At 43.0% G+C, this 13,710-nt stretch overlaps 1 pseudogene; it reads left to right on the plus strand.

Moving 5' to 3' along the window:
* Positions 1-315: 315 nt before the first annotated feature.
* On the plus strand, positions 316-1,766 carry LOC137376712 (glutathione S-transferase theta-1 pseudogene; annotated as a pseudogene).
* The last annotated feature ends 11,944 nt before the right edge of the window (positions 1,767-13,710 follow it).

The raw sequence follows: 13,710 nt of genomic DNA on the forward strand, positions 1-13,710 counted from the left end.
TACAGCTCTGTGCTCACTTTGTAACCCTGTATCTTCCTCTGATTCAAACAGTTGCCCAAGTTCCCTAACAGATGTAATAATTTCTACTTGATTAGAAGGTTGTTTCCAGTGTGGTTCCGCAGGGATCCTGCTTTTTGTGGTATATGTCAATGATTTAGACTTAAATACAGGTGGTTTGATTAAGAATTTTGCAGATGATACCAAAATTGGCCGTGTAGTTGATAGTGACGAAGAAAGCTGTAGACTGCAGGAAGATGGCAATTCTGGGATGGACTCGATGGGCTGAATAAACTCCTTCTGAGCTGTAATGACTCTATGACTGGTCAGGTGGGCAGAAAGTGGCAAATGGAATACAATCCAGAGCAGTGTGAGGTAATGCAACTGGGGAAGGTAAACAAGGCAAAGGAATACGCAATATATGGTGGGATACTGAGAAGTGTAGAGGAACAGAGGGACCATGGAGTGCATATCAACAGAACCCTGAAAGTAGCAGGACAAGTAGATAAGGTGGTTACGAAGGCATATAGGATACTGTATTTTATTAGCCAAGGCATAGAATATAACAGCAGGGAGTTTATGCTGGAACTGTATAAAACAGGTTAGACTGCAGCTAGAGTACTGCGTACAGTTCTGGTCACTGCATTACAAGAAGTGATTGCATTACAGAGGTTTTAGGGGAGATTTACAAGGATATTGCCAGGAATGGAGAACTTTAGCTGAGGAAAGATTGGATAGGTTGGCATTGTTTTCTTTGGAACAAAGGAGGCTGAGGAGAGAATGAATTAAGGTGCATAAAATTATGAGGAGCCTAGATAGAGTGGATAGGAAGGTTCTATTCCCACTAGCACAAGGGGAAATAACCAGGGGTCACAGATTTAAAGTAATTGGTAGGATTAGATGGTGTTGAGGAGAAATGTTTTTACCCAGAAGCTGGTGGGGGTCTGGAACCCATTGCCTGAAAGGGTAGTAGAGGGAGAAACCCTCATCGCAATTTTAAAAAACTTGGATACGTTTTTGAAGCGCCATAACCTACAACGCTACGACCAAGAGCTGGAAAGGTTGCTGCCTTCCTCCCTGCTCTGCCAGCATAGTTTTGCGGCAACCTTTGCGGGTTTATTTCAATCTGCCGTGCCAGCCCTCCAGGGCCGTGCTGATCTTTCTCAAATGCACTGGAATCCTGCACGTTGAGAGACCCATAGTTCTCCGGACGGGTGAACAGAACAGCCCAGAGTTTACTAAACTCAACCCAATGCAAAAAGTGCCAATGATTATGGACAATGGATTTGTTCTGACTGAGAGTGTTGCTATTCTGAAGTACCTGGCAACAAAGTATGATGTCCCTCAGTTCTGATGCCTCAAGACCCAATGCAAAGGGCAAAGGTGGATGAGTACATGGCAGGCAGCACACCAATGCGATCTTTCACGCAGCTAAAATCTTCCAGCTGGAGCTTTTGATTCCTCAGATGGCAGGCCAGCCAGTTGATTAGATCAAGCTGACCAAAGCTCTGTCTGAATTAAATGGAACCTTGGACAGGTTGGAATCTATGTTTCTGAAGAATCAATCCTTTCTCTATGGTGATGAGATCACACTGGCTGATCTGTTGGCCATCTGTGAACGAATGCAGCCACCTGGAGCAGATCGCGACATACTGAAAGACTGTCCAAACTTAATCACCTGGAGGAACAGAGTTCAGTCAGCATTAGGGAAAACATTTGATGAAGTGCATTCTTTCCTATATCAACTGAGAAATAAAGCCAGACTTTAAAAGCCAAACCACCTGGGATTTCAGTACATTTGGACTGATTGCATAGCTCTGTGGAGAGCTGGCATAGACTTGATGGGCTGAATGGCCTTCTTCTGTGCCATAAATGAATCTATGACTCTAATCTATCTATCTAAAGTGGGATTAGGCTGGATAACTCTTTTTCGGCTGGCACAGGCACAATCAGCTGTATGGCCACCTTCTGTGCCGCAAATTTTGTTTCTCTATCTCAGTCACTCCCATAAAAAAGTATTCTATGCTCCAACAATCCAACAAAGAAATGTCTCCTAAGCTCTCTCCTCACTCTCTTAGTGAGCATTTTAAATTCAATGCAACTTGTCAATGATCCCCAAACAAGAAATACAATATTTCCCTCTTCAATCTATCAAACCTTGCATAATTAAAAAAAATTAAGTTATGATGTAAAAATTACTCTTGTGCTCTATGCCCATGTCTATAAAACCCAAAATTCTGTTAGACCTTTTTATGGCTTTATCTACGGCACAGTGGCGCAGTGGTTAGCACTACAGCCTCACAGCTCCAGCGACCCGGGTTCAATTCTGGGTACTGCCTGTGTGGAGTTTGCAAGTTCTCCCTGTGTCTGCGTGGGTTTTCTCCGGGTGCTCCGGTTTCCTCCCACAGCCAAAAGACTTGCAGGTTGGTAGGTAAATTGGCCATTATAAATTGCCCCTAGTATAGGTAGGTGGTAGGGAAATATAGGGACAGGTAGGGATGTGGTAGGAATATGGGATTAGTATAAATGGGTGGTTGATGGTCGGCACAGACTCGGTGGGCCGAAGGGCCTGTTTCAGTGCTGCATCTCTAAACTAAACTAAACTAAAGTACATGCACTCGCCATTTTATGGAATTATGTATTTGAACCCTAGGTCTCTCTCTTCATCCATTTGTTTCAGTGCCTATTAAGTGTATATTCCAATTCTTTGTTTTTCTTTCCAAAATATCTTACTTAACTTATCAAAATTAAATTGTATCTCCCATTATTCTGTCCAGTCCCTTAACCTATGTTTCCTGAATCTTTTTTAAAAATATGGTGTCTTTCATAACCTCAGTACATCCCAAGGCACTTGACAATCTTAAATCCTCCTTGTTCTGTGTCAAATTCCCTACACTTGTGTCATCAATAAGTTTCAAGATTATGTTCCCAAGACCCAAGTCCAAATCCTTTACATAAAGCAAGAATTAGAGTGAATCCTGAAACACATAGTGCCCCTGGAGTACATAAATTTCTCACATTTCTCTAATCTGAGCAACACCCATTTATCCTAATTCTTTGGTTCCTGCACATCAACCAATTTTCTATTCATTTTGCTACATTTCTTCACATACCAAACTCATGAATTTTCTAATGAGATCTTGAGAGTTCTATTACTAAATGCCTTCTTAAAATCAATATGAATTTCCTTTAACTATCCAGTCAGTGACTTCTTCAAAAGTTCTATTAAATTTGTCAACCACAACTTGCCTTTAACAAATTCATGTTGGCTGTCCTTGATGAACCCATACGTTTCTAAATACTCACTAATTTCATCTCAAATTAGAGATTCTAACAGTTTGTCCATAACTGACAGACAAATTGGTGTATAGTTACCGAGTTTACCCTTCTCTCCTTTCTTGAACAATATTACATTGGTTACTCTCCAGTCCACGAGCATATTTAAGGAAGAGTATTGCTGAAAATAGAGACATGTTGTCAAAGCTTTTCATCCTGAACTCATCAGGACAATCCACAAGAATACCAATGTAAGGGAAAACAACAACTTTATACTGTATGTGAAGAGAGTGCTGATTGGTTGGCAAGTGAACTCTGATTGGTAGAGGTGTTGCCATGGAGAATGCACCAGTTTATGGTGACTGACAGTTAACTGCCAAGCTTTGTTTGAAGTTTAAACCAGGCAGCTTGACTCTGATTGGTCAAGGCATTGCTCTGAGGAATGAACCAGCGAATGGCTGTCATTTATTTTGTTTAGCTGAAACAGGCGCAATATTTGTTTATATTCTTTCTGTCTGCAAAGAACAGGGCCCTGTGTATTAATATATGTAGCTTCCAGTCCATGCAAATGCACCACACTGCGAGCCCTACTGACAATGTTAAATTGGTTGTCAGTGTAATTCATAGCACACTGAGGATTATTTAGCAAATTTTGTCCAATTGCAGAATCACATCTAATGCTGGACACCATGTTTTGAGTTTTGTAACCATGGGCTGGTTGGGAATGGCCTGTACCTTGCCCGTTACGAACAGAAGGGACATGTTGTTTGATACGATGCGCCAGTCTTTGGGAAGTACGGCCTATATACCTAGCATCACACTGGCATTGAAATTCATATATCACATTACTCATTTGTGTGATAGGCAGGACGTCTTTTTGGCTTGATGGCAGCATCTTGTTAGTGGCGAACACCACTACTACTGCGCAGTAGCAGCGTGAAACAGCTAACTTCACCTGTTGTTCAAATTTTTGGGATACATTACCCTTCCAGAGTAATTTGAGGTAGACTGGGCACTTTTCAGAGCCGGAAATGACGCCCTTAGGCCTGTTCATAAGTTTGCGCAATATACAGTGAGAAATGATCTGAGCAGGATAGCCATTGTCACGCAGGATGTCTTTGATTTGCCCTATTTCAGCATCAAGCTTGCATGATACGCAAATGGCTTGGGCCCTATTTACGAGGTTGCCAATAAGGCCAATTGTATAGTGCGCAGAATTGTAAGAATCCCAACACCGTATATTAACCAGTGATGATAGGTTTGTGGTAGAGAACCCCTTAGCAGATTTCTCAACTAATACGGAAAGGAAGGAGAGCTCATTTGACTGCTCCATTTCAAAGGTGAATTTGAGGGCAGGATGGAGCCCATTATGACATCATCCTTAGCATGCGTGACTATATCAACAAAATGCATGCCATTTTTAATGACGGGTCCAAATTCCTATCCCTTGGACCTGCCGCTCAACATGACCGGACAGACTTGCTCAAAGTTAAGCTAAAAAAATGCTTGCTGAACTTGTGTAAGAGCAATGAGCTGCCGCGTGATATTTTTAAAAATTCATTCATGGGATGTGGGCGTCACTGGCCAGGACAGCATTTATTGTTCTTGAGAAGGAGGTGGTGAGCAGCCAGGGTTCGTGACAGGGTTCGTCCTCACAGCTCGCTGAGTCCGCGTATGTATGGGCCGCCCAAGACACACAAAAGTGATGGTTCTCTACACCCTATCTTATCTATGACTGGTACTGCAAAACATGAATTGGCCAAATGTTTGGGCGAATTGTTACAACCGGTTTTGAGCAAGTTCTCCACATACACGGTGAAGGATTCCTTCACATTTGCGAAGACCATACAGGACTTGCGTATCGATAGCATTGCCGTGGCCATGTGCTCATTTGACATTGCTAGCCTATTCACCAATGTACACTTAAGGAAGCCATAGATATTTGCGCTGCAGCACTATATCATGGCGATCTAGACCTGCCACCATTGTGTGAATCGGTATTCATTGAACTTATGAATTCAGCAATGTGATGGAATATAGGTATAATAGGCTTAATTAGGTAGAATTTAGATATAGTTAATATATTATACCTTTTAGAATTAAACATTGAATAAATGGTCAGTTTTCAAGACTCACTGACATTCCTCTTTAAGAAAGTAGAGTTAAAAATTTCAAAGTTTTTCAAGGTCCCTGTTACAATAGAATATGAACCAGAAACAACTTTTAAGTTGGGAAATCCATTTCAGCGTCTCTGCTGCCAGGGACTTGGAGGATAAACATACACATTGAAATATCCTGTGTGACATCAGTAAAAGGTAGCCATAAATTTAATTGATGGTGTTGGTAAATGTAGGTAGACTGACCCACAAAGCGGGTTCAACCTACCAAAAAACACAATTATAGATAATAAAACAATAAAATGGAATAGTACTTAGAGGAAAAAGAGGTCAAGTAAACACAATTATGAATACACAACTTCAAGAGCAGGAGGTTTCCAGTAAAACACTAAGTAGAGATGTTAGTTAATGATACTACTAAATATGGATCTTGAAAACAAGAAAAACACACACAGAAAGGTAACCCCTATATGCTAAAAGATCATATGATACCTTAGAAACGGTATAAACATGAGGGTATCTGAAGCAAAAATTAGAAGTGTTGAATTCCACAAACAATACTTCTCACTCCATGGCTTACTCAAGGAATTTAAGGTAAAAGTTTACTTTAAATTTTGATGGATATTATAAGATTGCTGTAACATTAGCAAGATAAACTTTTGGATTCTACATTAGAGATAAGATTATGTGTTACATCTCTTAGTAATATTTGATATACTTATCCACTTAAAAGTGTATTGCATGTTAAATTCTTTAATAAATATATAAAAGTTAATAAATCGTCTCATGAAGCATTCTGTATACAACTACAAGAATTCCTTCCCTGTGTCTCTTTAGGTGGAGAGATACGTATTGAAGGAGTTTCCTGGACCCTTATGATATCTGGGATATTTATGACTTAACCATAATTATTAAAAATAGGCTATCCGAAAGATGGTAATATTCTCTGTTAGTTTTCTTTCTTTGAGGGAAAGCTAGTTCAACTCTTTGGGCCCAAATAACTGTCTATAAGAATTTGTCTAGTTTGAACTTAATTAAGGGAGAGCCATAGGGATGTACTCCTGATTTGGTTTAGTCCCTGTAAGGCATTAAAAGTCAGAAATCACTTCAGCAACTCGCGCAGTTGAGTTCAGTTTTAACAACACCATGTATGCCCAAATAGATGGTGTTGCCACGGGATCCCCTCTAGGCCCAGCTTTTGTAAACATCTTTGTTGGATTCCATGAGAAACGTGTCTTTGAGGGAATGACACCTAATCTGAAACCTCTTGCATATTTCCGTTCAATTCCGTGGAATCTCCCTGCTCAGCAGGGAAAGTCTTCGCCCGAGTCGTTTTAAACAGACTCCAGAAGCTGGCTGAGCATGTCTACCCTGAAGAACAGTGTGGCTTTCAAGCAGAGATCCACCATTGACATGCTGTTCTCCCTTCGCCAGCTACAGGAGAAATGCAGTGAACAACCAGTGCCCCTCTACATTACTTTCATAGATCTCACCAAAGCCTTTGACCTCGTCAGTAGACGTGGTCTCTTCAGACTACTAGCAAAGATTGGATGTCCACCAAAGCTACCAGGTATCATCACCTCATTCCATGACAATATGAAAGGCACAATTCAGCATAGCGGTGCCTCATCAGACCCTTTTTCTATCCTGAGTGGCGTGAAACAGGGTTGTGTTCTCGCACCTACACTGTTTAGGATCTTCTCACTGCTGCTCTCACATGCATTCAAGTCTCCAGAAGAAGGAACTTTCCTCCACACAAGATCAGGTGGCAGGTTGTTCAACCTTACCCGTCTTAGAGCGAAGACCAAAGTACGGAAAGTCCTCAGGGAACTCCTCTTTGCTGACGACGCTGCATTAACATCCCACGGAAGAGTGTCTGCAGAGACTCATCAACAGGATTGCGGCTGCCTGCAATGAATTTGGCCGAACCATCAGCCTCAAGAAAATGAACATGATGGGACAGGATGTCAGAAAAGCTCCAACCATCAATATCGGCGACCACACTCTGGAAATGGTTCAAGAGTTCACCTACCTAGGCTCAACTATCACCAGTAACCTGTCTCTCAATGCAGAAATCAACAAGCGCATGGGAAAGGCGTCCGCTGCTATGTCCAGACTGGCCAAGAGGGTGTGGGAAAATGGCGCACTGACACGGAACACAAAAGTCCAAGTGTTTCAAGCCTGCGTCCTCAGTACCGTGCTCTACAGCAGCGAGGTCTGGACAACGTATGTCAGCCAAGAGCAACGTCTCAATTCATTCCATCTTCGCAGCCTCCGAAGAATCCTTGGCATCAGGTGGCAGGACCGTAACTCCAACACAGGAGTCCTCGAGGGGGCCAACATCCCTAGCATATACACCCTACTGAGCCAGCGGCGCTTGAGATGGCTTGGCCATGTGAGCCGCATGGAAGATGGCAGGATCCCCAAGGACGCATTGTATAGTGAGCTCATCACTGGTATCAGACCCACCGGCCGTCCATGTCTCCGCTTTAAAGACGTCTGCAAACGCGACATGAAGTCCTGACATTAACCACAAGTCGTGGGAGTCAGTTGATCGCTGGCGGACAGCCACAAAGGCGGGGCTAAAGAGTGGCGAGTCAAAAAGACTTAGCAGTTGGCAGGAAAAAAGACAGAAGTGCAAGGAGAGAGCCAACTGTGTAACAGCCCCGACAACCAATTTTATCTGCAGCGCCTATGGAACAGTCTGTCACTCTAGAATTGGCCTTTATAGCCACTCTAGGCGCTGCTCCACAAACCACTGCCCACCTCTAGTCGCTTACCCATTGTCTCTCGAGACAAGGAGGCCAAAGAAGAAGAAGATGATATGTTTGCTATATTTGAACCCGCAGCTGCATGCAATTATTTCTTTACACATCTTAATGGGCTCAATCCTGTGCTCAAATTCACCTTTGAAATGGAGCAGTCAAATGAGCTCCCTTTCCTTGATGTACTAGTTGAGAAATCTGCTAAGGGGTTCTCTACCACGGTCTACCACAAACCTACCATCACTGGTCAATACATGCATTGGGATTCTTACAGTTCCACGCGCGAGATGATTGGCCTTATCAGCAACCTCGTAAATAGGGCCTAAATCATTTGCTCACCATGCAAGCTTGATGCTGAAATAGGGCAAATCAAAGACATCCTGCGTGACAATGATCTGATCATTTCTCGCTTTATATTGCGCAAACTTATGAACGGGACTAAGGCTGTCATTTTCAGCCCTGAAAAATGCCCAGTCTATCTCAAATTACCCTGGCAGGATAATGTATCGCAAAAATTTGAGCAACTGGTGAAGCTAGCTGTTTCACGCTGCTACTATGCAATAGCAACATGTGTGGTGTTCACCACTAACAGGATGCTGCCATCAAGGAAAAAAGACGTCCTGCCTATCACACAAATGAGTAACGTGATATATGAATTTCAATGCCAGTGTGATGCTAGGTATATAGGCCGTACGTCCCAAAGAGTGGGCGGCACAGTGGCGCAGTGGTTAGCACCGCAGCCTCACAGCTCCAGGGACCCGGGTTCAATTCTGGGTACTGCCTGTGCGGAGTTTGCAAGTTCTCCCTGTGACCACGTGGGTTTTCGCCGGGTGCTCCTGTTTCCTCCCACCGCCAAAGACTTGCTGGTGACAGGTAAATTGGCCATTGTAAATTGCCCCTAGTGTAGATAGGTGGTAGGGAATATGGGATTACTGTAGGGTTAGTATAAATGGATGGTCGGCACAGACTCGGTGGGCCGAAGGGCCTGTTTCAGTGCTGTATCTCTAAATAAAAATAAAAATATCAAACAACATGTCCCTTCTGCTGTTCGCAACGGGCAAGGTACAGGCCATACCCCACCAGCCCGTGCTTGCAAAACTCAAAACATGGTATCCAGCATTAGATGTGATTCCGCGATTGGACAACATTTGCTAAATAATCCTCAGTGTGCTATGAATTATGCTGACAATCAATTTAAGATTGTCAGACAGGCTTGCAGTGTGGTGCATGTTCGCGCACTGGAAGCTACATACGTTAATGCACAGGGCCTTTGCAGACAGAAAGAATATGTATAAACATTGCGCCTGTTTCAGCTAAACAAAATAAATGACAGCCATTCGCTGGTTCATTCCTCAGGGCAATGCATTGACAATCAGAGTCAAGCTGCCTGGTTTAAATTTCAAACAAAGCTTGGCAGTTAACTGTCAGTCACCAGAATCTGGTGCATTCTCCATGACAATGTCTCTACCAATCAAAGTTACTTGCCAACCAATCAGTACTCTCTTCTCATACAGTATAAAGCTATTGTTTATCTTATATTGGTATTCTTGTGGATTGTCCTGATGAGTTCAAGACAAAAAGCTTTGACAACATGTCTCTATTTTCAGCAATACTCAAGTTCTGTAATACCTAACGACTATTTAAGGAAGACTAGAAAATTGTAGGCAGAGCCTCTGTCACCTCTGATTTCTTTCAATAGATTGAATATATGGCATCAGGGCCTGGCAACACCTTCACATTGAATTCAGCAGGCTGTAGGACTAAGGAATTTTGAAAGTGCTTCACATTTTTTAATGAATCTTATAGCTTGTGAGGGGAGGGGAGAAAGAGACATACGGCTAGATTTTTCTGGAGTGCAGCTTCTCGCAGCATACCCATTAGTTAGACTTACGATTGCACATTTAGGTTTTAAAACTATTTCTCACAAAGTTGCTGGAAGTGTGAGTTGATAATACTGCAACGAGGGCAACAAGGCATTTTGAACCTTGGTGAACAATGGGACAAACAGTGTAGGTCCTTAACAAATGAGATTAAAGGATTGAGAAATAAACAGAGGAAGGACTGAGAAGGAAGGTGAATTAGAGGGGGTGAATTCAATGTCAAACCTGGTACAGAAACAGCAATGAAGAGAGGGAAAGATTGGATTAAGAGAGAGCAAGAAAATGAGAAAGAAAGGAAAAGTGAGAAAAAAAATTGAAAACAATTCACAATCTGAAGGAAAGAGACTTCTCACTAATAATTAAGAACATAAGAAATAAGATCAGGAGTAGGCCATACGGCCTGTCGAGCCTGGTCCGTCATTCAATATGATCATGGCTGATCTTGGGCTTCAACTTCACTTTCCTGCCCACTCCCCATATCCCTTGATTCCCTGAGAGCCCAAAAATCTGTCTAACTCAGTCATAAATATTTTTATTTTATTTTTTTAAATTTATTTTTATTTTATTTTTATTTAGAGATACAGCACTGAAACAGGCCCTTCGGCCCACCGAGTCTGTGCCGACCATCAACCACCCATTTATACTAATCCTACACTAATCCCATATTCCTACCACATCCCCTGTCCCTATATTCCCCTACCACCTACTTATACTAGGGGCAATTTATAATGGCCAATTTACCTATCAACCTGCAAGTCTTTTGGTGGTGGGAGGAAACCAAAGTACTCGGCGAAAACCCACGCAGACACAGGGAGAACTTGCAAACTCCACACAGGCAGTATCCAGAATTGAACCCGGGTCGCTGGAGCTGTGAGGCGTATTCACAAGCCTCTGGGGTAGAGAATTCCAAAGAATCACAACCCTTTGAGTGAAAAGATTTCTTCTCATCTCAGTCTTAAATGATTGGCCCCTTATCCTGAAACAGTGCCCCCTCATTCTAGATTCCCCAGTCAGGCGAAATAACGTCTCAGTATCTACCCTGCCAAGCCCCTTCATAATCTTGAATGTTTCAATGAGATCACCTCTCATTCTTCTAAACTCCACTGAATATGGACCCAATTTACTCAGCCTCTCATCATAAGACCAATCTAGTGAACCTTCGCTGTACTGCCTCCAATGCAAGTATATCCTTCCAAAATTTGGAGACCAAAATTGCACACAGTCTTCCAGGTGTGGTCTCACCAAAGCCCCGTACAATTGTTTACTTTCTGGGCAAGAGAGGTTGGTGCGCGGGCATTAACAATTATCATATTGTTCAAAAGGGTACTTACAATAATAATTATTAGATTTAATTTTGTGAGGTGAGTTTAAGGGCAATTAATGCATAAATGCAACGGCTTAATGAAACTCTCAGGAAGTCAAGCACGAGATGCTGTTTACATGAAGCTAACGGCTCAAATCAGCAAGCAACTTGTGATGATTCACAATTCATCAGGTATCTCTTCCTCACCACAGATTTCTGCACTGTTGAGAGCCGGTTATTTTTTTCAGCAAAATCTGGCCCATATACTCAGTTATAGTATTATGTTAGGTTCTTCTTGTCACACAAATGGAGCAAATCTTTGTCTTCATAGTAGCATTGCCACCTCTGGGTCAGAAGGTATAGGGCTTGAACCCTGCTACAGTCCTGGTCAGTGGAGAATGGAGCTCAGGCTCTGAATTCTGGGTTGTCATCCAGCAGGATACTTGCATCTGATAGGAGTACATGGCTGCCTGCATCGTATATATTGTGGCAGCTCATAAAACCCTCCCGTTGTATAGACTAACCATCCTATTGTCAGGTATAAAAAAGATGGTTATGGCCATGGAACAAATGTCGAGGTCATGGCTTGTCAGACTGGTTAATCAGCCTGTGAATCCTTCCATTTACATCATACTATTCTCCAAGGGATAAGTGTGAAAATGAATATATTCAAGTTGACAACTGGCAAGTTCTGATGTCCTAGATAGTATAGAGACACGACAGTTTTAAAGCAATATTATTGTTCACCAACTTATATATAGATTTATAAAAAGAATCATAGAAAGTTTTCGACACAGAAAGAGGCCACTTGGCCCATCCTGTCTGCGCCGGGCAACAAACGAGCAATCCAGCCTAATCCCACTTTCCAGCACCTGGTCCGTAGCCCTGCAGGTTACGGCACTTGAGGTGCATATCCAGGCACCTTTCAAATGAGTTGAGGGTTTCTGCCTCTACCACCCTTTCAGGCAATGAGTTCCAGACCCCCACAACCCTCTTGGTGAAAAAATGTTTCCTGATCTCCCTGCTAATCTACCAATCACTTTAAATCTATGCCCCCTCGTCACTGACCTCTCTGCCAAGGTAAATAGGCCCTTCCCATCCACTCTATCCAGACCTCTCACAATTTTGTACATCTCAATTAATTCTCCCCTCAGCCTCCTCTGTTCTGTGGAGAACAATCCCAGCCTATCCAGTCTTTCCTCATTGCTGCATTTTTCCAGTCCTGGCAACATCCTCATAAATCTCCTCTGTACCCTCTCTAGTGCAATTACATCCTTTCTGTAATGAGGTGACCAGAACTGCACACAGTACTGAAGTTCTGGCCCAACTAATGATATATACAGTTCCAGCATAACCTCCCTGCTCTTATATTCTATACATCGGCTAATAAAGGAAAGGATTCCATATGCTTTCTTAACCACCTTATTGACCTGTCCTGCTACCTTCAGGGATCTGTGGACATTCACTCCAAAGTTCCTCGTTCCCTCTACACCTCTCAGTATTCTCCCATTAATTGTGTATTCCTTTGCCTTGTTTGACCTCCCCAAATGCGTCACTACACACTTCACCGTGTTGAATTCCATTTGCCACTTTTCTGCCCACCTGACCAGTCCATTGATATCTTCCTGCAGTCTTTTTTTATTCATTCATGGGATACAGGCATCACTGGCTAGGCCAGCATTTATTGCCCATCCCTAATTGCCCTAGAGAAGGTGGTGGTGAGCAGCCTTCTTGAATCAGTGTAGTCCTTGGGGGTTCCAGGATTTTGACCCAGCAACAGTGAAGGAACGGCGATATTGTTCCAAGTAAGGATGATATGCGGCTTGGAGGGGAACTTGCAGGTGGTGGTGTTCCCATGCATCTGCTGCCCTTGTCCTTGGTAGAGGTTGCAGGTTTGGAAGGTGCTGTCGAAGGAGCCTTGGTGAGTTTCTGCAGTGCATCTTGTAGATGAGAAACACTGCTGCCACTTTGTGTCAGTGGTGAAGGGAGTGAATGTTGAAGGTGGTGAATGGGGTGCCAATCAAGTGGGTTGCTTTGTCCTGGATGGTGTCGAGCTTCTTCAGTGTTGTTGGAGCTGCACCCATCGAGGCAACTGGAGAGTATTCCATCACACTCCTGACTTGCACCTTGTAGATGGTGGACAGGCATTGGAGAGTCAGGAGGTGAGTTACTTGCCGCAGAATTCCCAGCTTCTGACCTGCTCTTGTAGCCACAGTATTTATGTGGTTGGTCCAGTTCAGTTTCTGGTCAATGGTAACTCTCAGGATGTTGATAGTGGAGGATTCAGCGATGGTAATGCCATTGAATGACAAGGGGAGATGGTTAGATTCTATCTTGTTTGAGATGGTCATTGCCTGGCACTTGTGTGGCGC

This window comes from Heterodontus francisci, chromosome 13 (genome assembly GCF_036365525.1).
Source record: "Heterodontus francisci isolate sHetFra1 chromosome 13, sHetFra1.hap1, whole genome shotgun sequence".
Lineage (NCBI taxonomy): Eukaryota > Metazoa > Chordata > Chondrichthyes > Heterodontiformes > Heterodontidae > Heterodontus > Heterodontus francisci.